The sequence below is a fragment of the Xenopus laevis genome, chromosome 7S (genome assembly GCF_017654675.1).
Source record: "Xenopus laevis strain J_2021 chromosome 7S, Xenopus_laevis_v10.1, whole genome shotgun sequence".
Lineage (NCBI taxonomy): Eukaryota > Metazoa > Chordata > Amphibia > Anura > Pipidae > Xenopus > Xenopus laevis.
Window position 1 is genome coordinate 60,356,041 of NC_054384.1, and position 6,000 is coordinate 60,362,040.

Genomic DNA, 6,000 nt, shown 5'->3' on the forward strand with positions numbered 1-6,000 from the left:
GGATCAAGTCCCTGAACCTATAAAAAATTAATGCTGTGGATCCAATTTGATTACATCACAGATCCAATCACATCAAGCATCAAGTATACTACTTTTTAGGTGTGGAACCCCAAAAGCACTACCCTGGCAAGGTCCCTGTTTAGTAATAATCCGAATATGACTAATGACTATGACACACAGCCTACTTGGCTCTAGAATTGTTTAGGTGCTTACAGGCACATAATGCTTTGCAGCCCTGAGCAGCATATTGTGAAATACCCACCCATATTGTAAAATAGCTGTCACCGAGGCACCCATATGTAATAAACATTCACAAAACAAAAACAAAGATGCTAAACTGATTATTATTATTTTTATTAAAATACATTTATTTAGATCTAAACAATGTTGTGGGAAATATTATCTACACACAATCTCCACATGCTAAATCCTTTTTATCAGAACAGACATACAAATTTTTATGACCACAGTTGTCAATGTTGCTTTATTCAGGGTTGTTCTAACTAAAAATTAGAAAGACTGATGATTATGACTACAATGACAATGTCGATTACTTACTTTTTAAATATAACAAACCAGAGTTATTTTAAAATATATCAAATTAATAAAAAATATCATTTATGATGCATGCATATTATGCTTCAGCGAGCATAGCATCCATATATAAAACAAGGTGTCAATGACTAAATAAAGCTATATATGTGCATACATATAATTATGTTTATGTTACATAATAGCTTTTTGCTTGCATTTAGACACCTTTTGTTACACATGTCTTTAGAAATGTAAAGAAGTTAAAGCAGAAAAGGGGAATTATTTACTCCCACTCTCCCTGCTAGTACATTCCCTTTTCTAGAATTAACTATTTTCTGATTACCTAGGTATGCCAAAAGGGCATACATAATCTCTTTACAAAACTAATTTTGCCTTTTTGCCTAGGAAAGTGGGGCTAAATGATTAACCTCTCTTCTTACAGTTAGCGTGCTACTTTTATATAGTGCTAATATTACTATTAGACATAGGCAGGGGTACAAAAAGACCCGCTACTTAGCATAAGTAAGTACAGGGCATTTGCAACTACCTGAGCTACAGTTTGTTAGAAAAGCAGCCAGCACTGTTTAGTTCATGCCCATGTCTGGTCATACAATTCCTACAGTGATACCATTGAAATTGCTTATTAATTAGGGTCTTCCTGGGACCCCTACACTCCTGGGCCTCTCTGCAACCACAGGGGTTGTTTCCTTTGAAGTTATGCTCCTGGGTGGAATTGATGGCATTCTAAGCTGTTGCTTGTGAAATAAAGGGATGCGTTTTGCAATATTGCATATGAAGAAGTGGCATGTTTTGACATTAGTGTTAATAAGAGCAGAGAAGCAGAGGGAGGAGTCAAGGACTACCCACAGACAACATGCTGAGTTGACAAGCATTGCATCAAAAGAAATAGTAAAGAGGAAAAATGGAATTGTTTCGAATATCGAGGGTTAATTAATCGATTTTCGAAGTCGAAGGATTTTGCGCAAATACTTTGATCGAACGATGGAAGGAATAATCGTTCGATCGAACGATTAAATCCTTTGAATCGAACGATTCGAAGGATTTTAATCCAACGATCGAAGGATTATCCTTCGACCAAAAAAAGTTAGCCAAGCCTATGGGGACCTTCCCCATAGGCTAACATTGAGTTCGGTAGCTTTTAGGTGGCGAACTAGTTTTTTCTTAAAGAGACAGTACTTGGACTATCGAATGGTCGAATAGTCGAACGATTTTTAGTTCGAATCGTTCGATTCGAAAATGAAGTCGTAGTCAAAGGTCAAAGTAGCCCATTCGATGGTCGAAGTAGCCAAAAAAACTTCGAAATTCGAAGCATTTTTTCTTCTATTCCTTCACTCAAACTTAATGAATGGGCCCCGGTGTGTTGGCAGACAATATTTTCTAACCTCTACATATCATGAACAGTGCAAAAATCCTGTTTGTGAGTTTAGCCAGAGACAAGGCTTTTAAGTATGAGTACGCTAAGCCTGCAAGGCAATATATGAGTGATGGTGGAGAAAAGACTGGTGTCACTGACCAGAGTATCAGTATCCTTAGTCCCTAATGGAGGAGAGACTGAACTAGAGAGAGTGAGCCAGTTCTGGGAGGTCAGTAGCATGTGTATTGTTAATTAGGATAGTTGGTGGAAGGAATAGGTGGGTTCAGGGCCTCCATTAGAAATCATGGGACCCCATACAACATTTTTGGGGGCCCCTGGGCCTCGCCCACCCTGGCTCACAAGCCCCATCCCAGATCCCACCGACTCCAGACCACACAGACATCAGCGCTAAAAAAGATAACCCCCCCCACACACACAAGTTATAAAAAGCTATTGATGGTCAGGGCCCCCCTATAAGTTAAAAAAACTGTGGTGCCAGGGCCCCCCCATAAAAGTTTTATTTTTAAAATTGGTGGTCAGGACCCCCCTACAAGTTAAAAAAAAAAAACATTGGTGCCAGGGCCCCTCTTACAAGTTAAAAAAAAATTGGGGCCCCAGAGAATATTTAAAAAAAAAACACGACAGGGACCTATAGTTTATTAAAATAATACATTGGTGGCCAGGGGATAAAAAAAAACACACACATTGGTGTTCAGTAGAATTGAACTTGTGGCTTCAAGACTTCAACTTCGCCTCCGTTAGTGACTTTGGGTCTTTTCGCCGCTTCAGGACTTCAATTTCGGCTGTTTTCATGACTTCGGGTCTTTTTACCACTTCAGGACTTCAATTTCGACTGAAGTGGCAATCTGCATTTCGGCTGTTCGGACTTCAGGACAGGTGGCATGTCTTCAGCGATGTCAAGGGGAGCCCGACTATGCTGAAAAGTGCAGCACAGCCGTGCCCCCCTTCAGGCCCGAGCCCGGTACAGCAGTACCCCCTGTGCCCCCTTGTTGGCGGCCCTGGGTGGGTTGATGTGCCTGTCCACTACTGGCATTTAAAATAGGAAATTAAAGGGAAAAAACAAGGTTTTTAAGTATAATCATTATGCTTGTTAAAAGGATGACTACAGGTCCATCAGTACTGAGGAAAAAGGTTCAAAGTCAAACAGGAATCTATGACAATATGCAGTTTATATTTTATTTGGAATAGGCCCATATGTAATATAATGTTGTCATGTAGACATGAGTTTCCTCTTTAAAAGTAGCTTGTTGAGTTTTTGTATTACAGCAATTAATATAACTACTATGCTGTTGAACTACAATTCCCAGAATCCTTTAACAGAGGCCAGGTTTGTGTAGTTGCATTTTAACAGGTGATGTTAGATCCCTCTGTATCACAGGGAAACAGCCTTAAGTGTGAAATCCAGAGGTTGTGCCCATACATACTAGAGCATGGGTCACTGTTTTGCTATTATAAAAAAAATCTACTACATAAGCAGATGGGAAAAAAAATTTCTGTGAAGTTTGGCAATTCTAATGATGCATAAAAAGCGTTTTATTTTCTGCCAAGACTTCTTACCAGATGCTGAGTTCTACAGAAGTGATGACAAGCACATATAGGCAGTTTGGAAATTTTGTCCTGTATGCAGGTTGGTATAATATATAAGGTCAAACTTGAACCATATATGTACAAGAGGACATATTCCATTCTTCATTATCATCATTGAGCTGAATCCAGGCAACAAGCCACATTGAGCCACAAACTAGACAACCTGGTTGTAGAACTAAAATATTGCGTTGTAGGGCAGTTGCTTTGTAATTACCAGTATCCTATTTGTTCTACGTGTACCAGTTTGTCAACATTAAACAGCAGACCTTATAAATATACAGTTTTAATGCCATGCCTTATAATATTTTCTGAACTTTGTTAATGAAACTGCAATATCAAAAAATTGAATATGCCAATACAGCATTACATTTTTACTGACTATGTTAGTTGTATCCACCTAACAGACCCAGAATTCCTTAGAGATGGAATCGACAAGGTAGGATCAATGTGTGCCACATAGCAGCACATACAGTCCCAGCTCCATTATGGGTTCACATTGCTTCCATGTGACAGGTCTGATACAATGACTCCTTCTGTTATTGCTATATACATGAGGCTCATTGATGGGCCTGTTTGACTGATATCTCCCTGAAAATCAGCCAGATATCAACAAGGCAGGTCTGAAAATTCCATTAAGCATGGGTCCATTTCCAGTGGGCCTGCATTGGTCCCCATTATGATCCAAACGTTTGGCTGGGAGCCAAACAATGGAATCAGCTTAATTTTGCCTAGCCCATAGTTGTTTTAACAAGCGAATTTGACTGTGTAAGGCTACTGAAACTTGTAGTAAACTGTTCAAAGCTAATTACTGATCAATTTGTTATTGGCAACTGGCAATATGATCATGGTTTTAAGTTTTTTTGGAATTGCCATTTCTAAAGAAAGAGCTTACTAGGGATCTTCACAGGAAATTATGGATCTCTGGTAACCATGTTTATAGTTCTTGTGCTACTTCAATAGAATTTCAATTCTAAAGTGCTAGGCAGTGTTTGTAAGATGAACCAGCACATTAAAATTACGGTTATGGTTAAGCTAATTTTTAAAAGTTATGTCATGTTATAAGTCAAACATTTCTTCTAAGGTGGCAAAGAGCCACACAAAGGAGATGTTATATGTGCTCCTATAAAGTTGCAACTCTTTCTATAGATTAAAACTAATATTTTCTCCAACTGGCCTGTTGACAGAATGAAGCTCTAGACAGAGGTAATAGAGGGTGGAGTAGCCAGGCTCTGTCACCCCAAGAAGCAGAAAGGCCCAGTTAGCCTCTGGGTATTTTATTACTTGAAGAAATTTTTCTTATAAAATATATGATATATCCTAAAATCACATACAGTATAATAGAGCATGCATAGAAATATCCCTAATGCAGTTACATTGGAAACACTACCCCCCCACCTCTTAAATGTGTGAGAACACTAAGATGTTTTTAAATTTTTGATCTAAAATTTGTGCAGTGAAACTAAACTGTTCACTGACTTTTTATATACACAAGTGGAACTACACTTACAGTAAATATCATATTCTATCTGAGTGTCTGCAAGGTAATTACCCTTAAAATAGATTTTTACTCCAAAAGTATTCAGGTATCAATTAGATGCAAGAAATCAGCTTTGGCAATATTAAATCAAGTAAAGGGCGATTATAGTTTCAGTCATGCCCCCCACCCATTCCCTGGTTCATGCCTATTAAGTTCCTGAAAACAGCTCTGTTAATGTCATCAAAGAACTCTTCATCATCTGCTTGTTGCCACAGGCTATTGCAACAGCATATTGGAATAGAAGGCTATTTACAGACTTACTGGAAACTGTAGGGTTAAAAAGCAGATTCCACTTACAAGTGACCCTGCTGGGAAAGTGATTAATATCTTTCAGGGGTTTTGACATTTGTACCCTGGCTGCAGCCTGATAGTAAAAATGAGGCTTTTAAGGCCAAAAGGAGGAACAACCCCAAGATAGAATACATGTGGCTACCAATTTTGAAACCACAAGCAAAAAATCAATTGAAGGCATAATGAGTCTCTCCAGTCATCTCAAATGTGAAACTCAACTTTGAGGCATGGATTTAACCCATTAACTGCTTGCTCGGATAACAACTATGCATAATTTGTTTGTAGTTTTAACTTGCATTTTTAGCACTCATAAGGAGTTGATTAAAATAAAAGTAAGACGTGTTTTAATTTATTTGTATATTAAAGTTCACTAAAATATTTTGCAATATATTATTCTCCTACATTTATCTAAATATTTCATAAACCTAGACTCTAGTGCAGCTGTGGATTTCTCTTCATGGTGGGCAATTATTTTGAAAAAAATTAAAAGATGCTTTTTCATTTGTTTGCTCTGCAAAGTAATGATTACATGTAAAGGGCAACGTTTTATTCCTTGTGTCTTTAGTTGAGAAAGTCCTCCCATCATTGCCACCATGTGAATCAACCAGCCACACAAATTACCTGGTTGGTGGGTGGAGTTTGAGGGATCCCCTCA